At 41.7% G+C, this 12,334-nt stretch overlaps 1 protein-coding gene across 2 annotated transcripts in view; it reads right to left on the reverse strand.

Moving 5' to 3' along the window:
• Positions 1-12,334, reverse strand: part of FGF14 (fibroblast growth factor 14) — a 295,007-nt gene that overhangs the window by 250,691 nt on the left and 31,982 nt on the right. Inside the window, exon 1 of one of the 2 annotated variants that reach the window (XM_083501380.1) lies at positions 469-533. The exons of the other annotated variant lie outside the window; for it this stretch is intronic. The gene's annotated coding sequence lies outside the window, so the exon portion shown is untranslated. Of the gene's footprint in view, positions 1-468; positions 534-12,334 lie in introns of those variants that run through there. 2 annotated transcript variants of the gene reach the window in all.

Below are 12,334 nucleotides of genomic sequence, written 5' to 3' on the forward strand. Positions count from 1 at the left end.
TAGGGTGATCCATGTGCCCCCATTTGAAGGAGAAGAATGAAAATGTAGTAAGAAGCAAAGAAAGAAATTCCATTCAGTAGTATTCACAATAACAAGGGGTACAAATAACAAAAGAAAAGGATACCTGAATCATATGGTGGAGCAGAGAATTGATTTTTGTGTGTGCATGTGATGGCAACTTTCAGACACAAGAACATCATTATATGATTAGCCATCTGCCCAAGGGGCAGCTTCCTTTCAGCTTGTAGAGGCCTGGATTTTCAATAATACCCAGTCATTAGATCTGTTGCAAGCATTGAAAAGGAGGTGCTCATAAAGGAAACAGTCCTTGAATGCCCATGAGCAGGATCAGGGTGAACACTACCCTGTTCACAGCCTGTTTCAAGCAGATTGAACAGAGCTGTGTTGAGCCTGATCCTGCATGTAACCTCCTGCCCCCCCCCCATATCTTCCCCTTCCCTGCAGTACCTTCCAGGTAGTGAGGATGTCACTGGGACTTCCACTTCCCCAAAGGCAAAGAAGCTGTGTTTGGAGCAAGTGGAGGAGGAGGAGGCAGAGGTCGCTGCTGCAGGTGCTTCCAGGTGTTTCCAGCATCTTTTCCCATTGGGGAGGCTGGTACTTACAGTCCCAAGCCCAGGCTACCAGGTGAGGAAAGAATGCTGTGCATGGCTCCTGCTGCTGTAAAACACCCGCCAGAGGCGGTCCTGCCTCAGTGGGAATGGGGTTCTTCAGCGTCCCGTTCCCAGGTGGGAGGATGCAGTCAGCTGGAATGATACACAGAGCATCCTTTGTGCTCCTGAGGCTTTGAGCACATTAACTTGGAACATGAACAAAGTCCTGCCCCCTTTCAGGGGTGAACAAAGGGATGCCCGTTCATTCCTACAGATCCCTGGAATTAATATTTCAGGCTTGTTCAAGCTGTGACCCAGCAGGCTGAGAGCAACTTTGCAGCCCTGTGATATATTTCGGCCTGCCAACTGCTTAGTAAGTCCCAGTTTGTTTCCATTTCAGGCAAGATAAAACCCAAGAGATTTATTAATCCCCCAGTGGACCACCATACATAGAAGGTGGACGGTGGTTTCCTTGGTGGGTTATGAGTCGTGCTGGCCTGTTTAAAGACTCCATTAATCTTATTCTGCCCACAAACGGGGGGAACACTGTTCTTCCAATTTTAGCACAGCTTCTTCCAAACGAAAGAAAACATTTTAAGTAGAGGTTAGATAGGATTCTTCAGGTGTGATCCCTGCATTACAGGGGATTGGACTACGGTAGATGACCCTTTGGATCCTTGCACCGCTACGATTCTATCATTGCTTCATTCTTCATTTCTACTGGCCAATTAAAAGCAACCAGAATGCCTAATGAAAAGGACCAGGGATTGTTTTGAGTTTAACTGTTGTTGTTTATACACTATGTTCGTGTGTTAATCAACCACAACTGCTCTGACCACTAACCTTGACACAGTACCTGCCTAAAGCTGGTCACAATGTCTCCGGGCTGCCGATTAAATTGGTGGGCTGCCGATTAATGGTTAATTTGTGGGAATGTTCATGGATGCAGGAGAGGATATATTGTTTGATTATATCCTTTCCAACTTGTGTTAACAAGTTCTACAATTTAGCAGAGTAACATTCCCCTTTTTAAACTTGCACTGCGGATGTGTTTGCTCAGGCTCGCTAAAGCCTTTAAAACACATTTTAAAGGTAATTCCCCATTTAGTCCCGCATAAAAAGATAAGACACGACACAGTCTTCTATAAAAGTACAAAAAGAGTTTACTCACACATTCTGTTCACAATTGGATCCCAGAAGGCAGACTTAACTTAGAAAAGTAAAGTACCTGGAAACTATCCCATAAGGAGACAGCTCCTTTGTCCTCTCTTGGCTTCTTCAATGAATGTGGTCAGAGAGAGAGAGATGGCTGACCAGTTCTGCTCTTTTGTTACCTGGGCAGGTGATGTCACGCCCACCTCTAGTCACATGTAGAGGAAGTCTTTCCCAGCTTAGGAGACACAGGAAGTTCTGACTGGCTGGTCCAGACATCCCCTTTTATGTCCACTCTAGGGATATTGTACTTGACTGCTCTTGTGTTTCACATCCCACATAATTAACATGGCCAAAGCAGCATGTAAAGGAAGTGGCTTGAATGTATATGTGCAAAGTGAGGCATGCGCTAGTAGAATAGCTGAGGGAGAGCAAAATCCAATCAACGTATACTGATGCTGGTTTGATTACTCTGTGAAAAATGTGCATCCATTCAGCCCACAATCACAACCTATCAATTTAATCATGCCAGCTGACTTTTTCATAAAAGATCTGCAGGTGTGTTGGTTTAGTCAGCCGCCATTCCACCTTCCACTAGCCAAGAGCACCACCTGCTGCAAGACGCTCAGCTAAAGCTGCTGGGTCTGTTTCCTATAATGTGTTCTTCTTTACACCTGTTTGCACTCTTATGATAATAATCAAAAAGTGGTATGGTGCAGTAAACAGACAGGAAGAGCCAGAACGGGATAGCAAACATGACCACGTTGGGCCATTTAACTACTGAAACCTCAAGCCCATGCTTTTCTGTTGATAAAACTGCCACTAGGCAGAGCAGAGGGAGTTTGCATGCCTGGTTTTTCCAAGGTAGGTTTGTCTTGTATCTTGAAGCATGACATTTTGAAAGCCTTTCCAGCAACCAAAGGCGGGGGAGGCCATTAAAATATTTATTTTAGATGAATAAAATATTGCATTGGGCAACTGTGACAAGAATAACTTACATCCATCCTAGTTTCTTTGTAGATTGCCATCAGTGTTGCCTAGCGTCGAGAGCCTGCGCCCTTTGGGTCTAATAAACAAGCAGCCATTACCAAACCAGACAGAGCAGGTTGCAACAATATCTTGCATTAGATAAGAGAGGCAATGAAAATGCAAAAGAAAGGAGAGTGTCCTACAAAAGAGATTCCTACTAAACATACGAAAAACTTTGACAGTAAGAGCTGTTCGACAGTGGAACAGTCTCCCTCAGGAGGTTGTGGACTCTCCTTCCTTGGAGGTTTTTAAGCAGAGGTTGGGTGGCCATTTGTCATGGATGCTTTAGCTGAGATTCCTGCATTGCAGGGGGTTGGACTAGATGACAATTGGGTCCCTTCCAACTCTATGATTCTATGAATGAAACATACTCAGTAATCACAGGCTGACTGTAGGGAAGGATGATGGAAAATCAGAAGAGGAGGAAACAGAATAGGTCTGGAAGTCCAGCATCTTGAGCAGAAGTACTCCACACTGTAACATTTTAGTGCAAGCCCCATTTATACTGTGTTATTTTTACAGAGTAGTCTGTGTGTAACTGTAAAGCAATACATGGAGTTCTTCTCGGGTTAGACAGGGATGCATAACCTGTTGCCCTCCAGGTGTGGATGGACTACAGTTCCCATCATCCCTGCCCTTTGGTCATGCTGACTGTGGCTGATGGGAGTTGGAGTCCAACAACATTTGATGGGCCACAGAATCCCTATACCCAAGGAAACGAAATTAAAATGCTGCATAATCAGAGAGAATTATCACAGTAAAATTAACATTAACTATAAAAAATGTAACAATACTTAAATAATAGCCCAGGATGTAGCTCATTCCCATATTTCTGACAGCCAGATTCTGTTATGTACAGATGACTAATTAGGATTTAGTAACCAATGCCCTGCTCTAGGTCCAAAGACTTACTGATCCTCTAAAACTATTTGCTCTTTTCTTAAAAATACCAAAGCATTCTCTATAAGGTTAAAAAAAAGCATACAGCTGAAACAGGAAGAAGGGGACATATCATCTGGCAAGCCAAGAAACATTTGCCCTTAATATCTTCCATTCATCTTAAATGCACCTTTGGGGTGTGTTATGGGGATTTTCCCTTTGTTCGAAGCCTTTCCACTAGTTTGTGCAATCAAGGGCCTTTGCACTAACTAATTTGCTCTTGGAACCAACAACTTCCACCTTACAGGTATGTATAGCCCTTAATCTCTTTTTACCTGAAAATGGCTCTGTGGTTGACTATAGGCAGGCCATAATAACTCACTAGGCTAGATTGAAGCCAGAGGTTCCTAACTGATGTCTGTGAGCTTGAATAGTCCTATAAAGCGAAAAAACAGACACCTAGATGGAACCTGTTCTGTAATCTCTTGTTCTCGCTTTCACAACAACTTTCTTGAAAAGCTGCAATCTCTTGCCTGCAGAAATCTGCCTCATGAACAGAATCAACCAATTTTTCTCACCAGAGCAGCTTTGACATATTTAAAATAGCATGTTGTAATTCCTACCTCCCATCAATCCTATTCTCTGAGAAGTTTCTACACCTTCGGTGCCATTTAGAATTAGTGACTACAGCGTGGTAAGCAACACTCCATTGATTTTTTGCCAATTTTATTTACCTTAACACTAAAACTGCCTCTGTGCTTCAGCAACGGAATTTGGCTTGTTTCCAAACAAAACTCCAGTTACTTGACAGGAGTTCCTCTGGTAAGCATTTATTGCAATACCTCTTAGGGTGCTTCCAGATGTGGACAATTTAGCAGCATACTATCACTGCTGTTCCCTTTAAACTGAAACTGGAATACCAACTTGGCTTCCAGACAACTAATATTCTAGACAAGACGGCAGTTCTTTTTTCTCCAGGGATAGTGATTTTCACTGTAAGGAGGGAAATTGTTAAGTACTCCCTCACTCACTCATTGCACTCTTGTTCTGGACATGATTTCACTGGCTACATTTGAGGGTGGAGGAATTGATATAAACGTGTTGTTGTTAGGGAAGGGTTAAAGTGATAGAGTTGATTTCTAGAGAGAGGAGACAGACCACTGACAAATAAATCAATAAGGCCAGCATAGCAGTGCAATAGGTCATCTACACCTGGGGAAACAACAAAGCAGGAGTCACCTATTTTGAAGATAACATAAGGAGGCACCAGTTTTGGAACATTACGCACAAGTTATTATAGGAAACATCTCAACAGGCAAATCTGGTAACTTGACTAAGTAACTAATTTTCCTCCTTTAAGTATTAGTGGATTCAAAAACAGAAATTTCCCCTAAAAAGGGGGAAATAAGTTAACACCTTAATGCACAGTTAAAATGCTGACACTCTCCAGACTGTCATGAGATCAGGCCATCCTTAGTTGTGGCCCCATTCTGCAACTTTGAAAGGTATGGCTGTCACACTCTTGGACAGAATGCCTTACCCACCATGGCAATATATTTTTTTCTGATCTGCTGACTCAACCTAATCTGGGTGGAATTAGGTGAAATGTTGCTGGTGAAATGTTTCAGCATTGATGTGGCATAGATTCAGATGTTGGTTTCTGCCTAAGAGGTCAGTTCCAAACTAAAGAAAGCTCTTGATAACTTCTCCCCAACAGATCAATGTGTCAAATAGCTTATTTTTATAGACTTAAATGTTTCAAAGTCTCTCCTGTTGCATGGAAATTACATTGTTTTCAGTTGTATAATAGGAAAAATCAGTTCATTTCAGACTAACTATTCAAATGGTATTCTGATCTGACTTCATTAAGAAATTATACGCAAACCACAACTTGCACATCTTGTGACCTACCAAGCTCACCAGCCATGTATGGTATCCCACATGTTAGTCCTGGTTGTGCAGCCCACCTAGGATGGCAAAAATGGCAGAGTTGCTCAGGCACTGCGCTGCCCATAAAAGCTGACTGGTGGGTCACAGATTTTCCATGCTTGCTTTACGGTATATTCCAGATTCACATTCAGCACCCTTATTTGGATGTAAACATAAGTCAGGAGATTGAAAAGATGAAAGGCCATGTCAGTGATTCAAAGTGGAAGCCATTACATAATCTAACTGCTTTGCCACTCCATCTTTTCCGCACAAACTGGTTGGCAGTGCCCGCACAACATTGGCATCATCCCCAAAACGAAGCCAGCCAGCTGTGTGAAATGTCACGTTAGCCTATTGTTGCATGCTGAATGTGTGGACACTTGGAAGGTTACTCACAGATACTGATCAACTCTATCTGCTACGACCTATTAGGAGCAACTGCTCCTCTCGGTTACAACCCATAACATCCCCCTCTGAAAGGACTATTTGTGCAACTGGTTGATTGTTGGTCATTTTGTCCACAGCAAGCACTGACTGACTCCCAGCAACACAGCTGATCTGTATCTTCTGGTTGGAACATGAACCACAGTAAGTCCATCCCAGGGGAAACACAAAGACTGAAAGACTGGCACAAAAGCTTGGACATGGATAATGAAAACAAGGTAGTAATCTGCATAAATACGAAATATTGGCAACAGAGGCTATTTATAGGGTACAGGTGTGAGCAGAAATCAGAACAGCCGATGGCAAACTTTTGATTAAATAATAAAAAACCCCATACAAACAGCAGCAGCAGGCTTAGAAGGTGCAAGACATTTTCCCCCCACTCTCATCCTAGCATGAGTTCAATTTAGAAGTCAAAATGAATGCAATTTCTTTCCAAAACATGCCAATAACTTTGTATGCTGTTCAAGGTTCACATTATTACTTCAAGCAATCCTGGCACATCATAGACCACCCCCTTACAATTTCTTCTGAACAACAATAACAAAAAGAGCTATTCCGGGGAAAGAAGAGTTTTAAAGCTACAAGCCCCTATATTGGAATAATTTTTAAGACTCGAAGAAAGAAAGGAGGATAAAACATCCGTATGGGTGCAAGGGAAGGATGTTGTAATGGATTAATTTTTAAAATAATTTGAAATATTACATTTAGCAAAAGAGAAAACAATTTACATTGGACACAGATAGTTAAGTCTATCTTAACTGGGTGCAGTAGCAAATCCACACTTCAAACAATATGATTTCCAAAAATTAATAAACAAAATCCATTTTGTCTGTGAGGTACAATCATGACATAATATTGATAATACAAATGCTCATTGAGAACTGACTGTTTTATCTAGTTTCAACTTTGCTGTGGTGGAGATCACTTGTTCTGCTTTGCTACTTCTTAGACAACAACTGAGTGTTCCTAGTTATGGTACTTCACTTGAAGGATATAGACATACTGGATTAAGTTCTAAAAGGAGCAACAGATATACCGGTAGTTATTGGAAGAAAGCTTGAAGGAACCAGCCTGGAGAAGAGAGGGACGTGATAGAGGTGGCACGGCATACATTTTAAGCACATGGCTTCCCCAAAGAACCCTGGGAACTGTATAGTTCTGTGGAGTAAAACTACAGAATAATTAATAATAATTCTTTCAGGAAGTCATATGCTTTAAATGTGTGATGTGGATCTGCCCTTGGAGGGCTGTCACACAGAAGAGGCCCAATATTTGTGCTCTATTGCTTCAGAGAGCTGGACTAGATTTAATGGGCTTATTTTACAGGAGGGTATATTTGTGACTGAACATTTGTTGAAGCTGCTTGATGGTAAGAACAGTTTAACAATGCAGCCAATTTCCTAGAGGGGAGATGGGCTCTCCCTCACTAGTAGTTTTCAGGGAGAAGCCCTTTGTTGGGAATGCTCTTGCCCTTTATTTCCTGCTTCAACCAGAGGATTGAACTACATGACCTATAAGGCTCTACCTCCAACTCTATTAAATAAAAGCTTTACTTCTGCACTCTGAAGAAGGTGTTGCTGCACCACAATACATGAATAGTGGTCTTCCAGTTTGGTGGGTCATGAGTTGTGTAGTCAGTGGGGACAGCACACTGCAAGTTTTGTGTTTTCTCTGTGCTGCTAAAATGCTTTTAAGCCAAGCCATTACTATTCAAAGCCGCACCAGAGTTGAGTTTTAAAAATTATGTTTGTCACTGTCTGCTGCTCAGCATTTTCCTGTAATCTTTTCTATTACATACTCACAGACTACAATACCACTAATCACAGCCACTAATCTGGTTATTTAATTATTCTGCCTTGTCTGCACACAGCTATCTCTTAACAAACACTCAGACGAACCAGAGACAATGAGCTTCCTTTTCCAAGAATAAATAACTTTCAGATCTTAGGCACCAAACCTTATCAAAGTTTGGATAAAAGCCACATAGAGATCTTACAAAACTTAGACTCATCTTATTCTAGCGAATCAGGAGGATAATAGAAAACTAAAATAGTATGTGGTATTATCCATACATTTAGTAAGGTAAAACTGATAGGATATCTTCACACAACTGTCTTATGTTATTCAGTTACACTTGTCACAATTTCATGATGTTTCATAATAATGCCGTTGCAACTGTGAGCATTGCACCTTAATGAAACAACTGAAGTGAACAGTCTAAGCAAGACCAGACAAGATCTGCTGCTATCTAGCTCCCAAGACACCCTAATTGTGCCCCAGGGGCAAGTATATTTGGTTCTGTCTTCTCCCAGGAAAACAAAGATATCACACCATGCAGCGTTCGACAGTAATATGCATCAATATACTGCAGCTATATATAGAATATAATTAGTGTATGGAATACAGCTGACACTCTAAAAATAGTATTGGTATTTTGGGTAAATAAATTAGTCCTCAGCTTTACATCTTTTTAGGACATTTAAAGAAGGGGCCATATAATAATGAATTCTTCAGCAAGTCACCATCCCTCAGCCTACCTTACCTCAAAGGGGATTATAAAACGGGAAGGGGGAAAGCAGTGTATGTTGCCTTGAACTCATTGGAGGAAAGATAGGATAGAAATGCAATTAGCAAATAAAGAACTAAAAAGGCAGATTTGGCCACTAGTACTTTGGCCTTGGGCACATTCAGATTAGATTAGTGCTATGTGCTCTCTGCAATGTTGCCTTAGAAACTTCACTCAATGCAGAATCTGGCTCCCTTTTTACACCACGCCAAGTTACATGCTTTCAACATGTATAAAAAATAATTACAGCTCAGAACCTAAGGTAAGCTAATGGAAGAAAATTCATGGAAGAAACGTTTCCCAGCTATTCGCCTGAAGAACCACCTGGAGAGTCATTCTAGACTGGAAAAATTCAGCAGGACGGGACAAAGGAAGCTGATGGGGCAAGGAGGGGAAATTGCCCAGAATTGGAGTTGGATCCTAAAATAGATTAACTTAAGTATGTTCACAGAAGGGAAGTTTCCTATCCCCTCTGCTCCTTCCCCTAGCAGTCCCTGGACACACACCACTCACCCATATGGCTCAGAAAAGCCCCCCACCCCCCACAAATCTCATTTTGGTGACTGCACTTGGCTGCATGGTGTGGATGGAGGACAAAGGAAACTTCCCTTCTATGACCTTCCTTAAATTATCTTAGTATCCAAACCTTTTTGTCTGATCCTCTTATATGGGCCTCATTTTGGTTTCTTACTCCTACTTCTGAATCGCCCTGATTTTGCTTCCTCTGGGATGATCATGATAGATAGAAGCCTGACAGAGCTGCTGCAGGTGTCAGTTACTGGAAAAGACAGCAAAATGTCAGGGCTGGAATAGAGCTTGGCTTGTGTGCTTGAGCCACCTGCAGGGACCTTTCACTGGTTTCTGTGCACTCTAGTTGACCCTCAAGGTCCCTTCCAACTGTACCATACTATGATATTATGCTTTGATCTGGATTGTGGCAGCTGATTAGTGGGTGAACGTGCAGGTTGGTCGTCCTGGATTAGATCGCCTTGTACATTTTTCAGCTTAATGATCTACAAAGCAGTGTTCAGATCATGTGGTTTCTAAGAACCAGTTGAGCACAAGGCAAAGCTGGGACATTTTCCAATACACACAAATCAATACCACTGCACCAGTTTCTCGCCTTGCGTTCTAATTATTTTATAAAGGCCAGGGTACTTTAGGGTGTGGCACAGTGGAAGACATGGCACTACTAAGTGATAATGTGTACAGTTCTCCAGCTTCAGTTTTTCTCCTCTGTAAACAAAGCTTAGAGAAGGCAATTTCATTCTTTCAGAGACCATGACATTTATAAATTACTCTCATAAAAAATGAGATTAGGGTCACTAAAAGGGCCATGAGGGCACATTTTATTTCAAAATGAGAGCCATAATTCACTATCTTGATTTGGCATGCGGATGCCAGTGTAGGGTGGCTTATTCCTTAAATGGCAGCAGGCTTCCAATATCACCTCCATCATCTGTCATGTTTCCTCTTGTACATTAAGTCACAGAAATATATCTTATCAGTATTTGCAGAAGTAGATTTCACAGAACACAGAAGCAGTGCTTGGAAATCTCAGTGGAATTGTTCTTCCCTCTCCAGCAACAAACATGGCTTCTGGCCACATCTTATTCTACAGCTGTTGTGGGAGAGGGGGTATGTTCACTGTAGTGTGAAAGAAAGGGAAGGAAAATTTGTTTTATTTCATCCATCCATCAAAAAAAACCAAAAAAAACTGGTAGTATCTCAGACTTTTCTTTTGAAGCATGCCAACTCATTGCACTCGGGTGGCACAAAGAGACCCAAACTAAGAATGATCTATATTAATAATGCACCTAATATTGCAGCAGAATCCATCCTCACTGCCTCCTGCTTCCAATGTCACACAATAGTGCAGTTGCTGCGGGAAACCTAAAATATATAAGCACCTTTCTGTACAATTAGCCACTTGTGTTAAGTGGCTAGGTCAATTTTATCCATGCCCTGCACTGCCCACATTCAGGTTGCTAAATTTTAATTTCAAAATATCCACCACCACCACCTTTGGGGACCTGCCAGTTCCCAAAGTTGTAATTTGAGGAGACTTTGCCATCAGAATGGGACGCTGTTCTGAACCAGGGCAAGGAAGAGACGCGGGACACAGAGAGCATTCTAAGGTCAAACTTTGCAGAGTTGGGAAATCTAATTTGCCCCAACCTCAAGCTGAGTACTAAACCCCCAAGCTTCTGTCTGGAAACTGGTGTTGCAACAGGCTCCAACAGAACTGCTTTCAGCTGAATTATTTTGTAGACAGCTGCTCAAACCGAGGTCTTCCAAGTGCTGACGGGACAGCTCCCTTCTCTATCTGGAAAAACTGGAATGGGTCACAGCCCCATACAAGGCTAGTACAGGCAGAATTCAAGGCAATAATTTAATCACAGGCAGAAAAAGGGCAAAGTGGGCAGTCAGTAACAGAGCCAGGACATAATCTGGAGTTTATTAGCTACCTTCCAGAATACAGTTTTAACTGGTTGCAAATATTGTTTCATTGCTAGCACAGGGACCCAGAGAATTGGACCGTGTTATATACAATGGGGTGGTGTTGGTTTAATTAATATATCTGGAAACAGCTGTCTCTGCCAGTTAAAACTTCATTCATGAATACAAAACCAGCAGGTGTCTGTGGTTGCTATATGTTTATTTGATACAAAGTTCATGCACTTCTTTTCCAGAAACAGCAGCCATGAATAGGAAATCTGAAAACCTGCCTATTCACCACAAATAGCTAATACAATCAAGTACACTCTGAGGGTAATAGCTTCCTTTAAAACTGTACAATATACATTAAGCTATTTGGCGCTTTCTTCCCAATTTACAAACACATTGTTCAAAGTGTTTTCCCCCACCCCACCCCTATTTCTTCCACAAACTGTTTCTTGTTGCTTACTGGCACTGCTACAAAACGCCTTATGCTTTCTGAGCTGGCACAAGCCCAGTGTATAATGGTAAAATCTCTTAGGTTCATTACACATGTTACATGGCAGCAATCCTGGATTTACGACTGAGTGTACTTTAAATAGGGGGCTGCAGCCAATCCTGGCTCAGTAGTGAATGCAGATGTATGGCATGCTTATTAGTTCCATTTGCACTTGGTGGAAAATTCCAAAGTCCATGGTCAAGCAAGCACTGTTGTTGCTCTTTTTTGGTGGGGCAACCAAAATATTGCAAAACAATAAGTGAGTTTTCAAGTTCTCTGGGCAGTTAGCTTCAAGAGTAAGATAAAGTCTAGTCTTGTGGCATAAAAAAACACAAAACTCAAGTCTATATCCACTATCAACAAAATCACAGTGAACCAATTCAACCATGTAAGAAAAAGGAAAGATAAATTATTTTGATGAAATAGTTGCCCCCTAAGCAATCATCTATCATGTACAGAACTTTCTGAACATATGGATGCAGCACCATTTAATGTTGACCAGAACAGCAGATCTGAGGGATTTCCCTGTTTCTCAGGCAGGAATGGAACTCTGCTGTGTTGGGTTGTGGGGTGGGAAGATCATAAGATTCAATTTGTCAGTGCCAAATATAAGGGAATTCCTTACTGGTGAAAGGGGTGAAGGGGAACTCAATGGTGGGAGAAAGAATGCCCAGTATGAGAAGGGCAGGATTGATCCTCCATAGCTGTAGAGCAATTAGGGCTCCAATCCTATCCATGCTATCCATCTAACTATATAGGTCTTTGGGACAGGACTGCATTTAG

The sequence above is a fragment of the Podarcis liolepis genome (assembly GCF_965112155.1).
Source record: "Podarcis liolepis genome assembly, chromosome: 4".
NCBI lineage: Eukaryota > Metazoa > Chordata > Lepidosauria > Squamata > Lacertidae > Podarcis > Podarcis liolepis.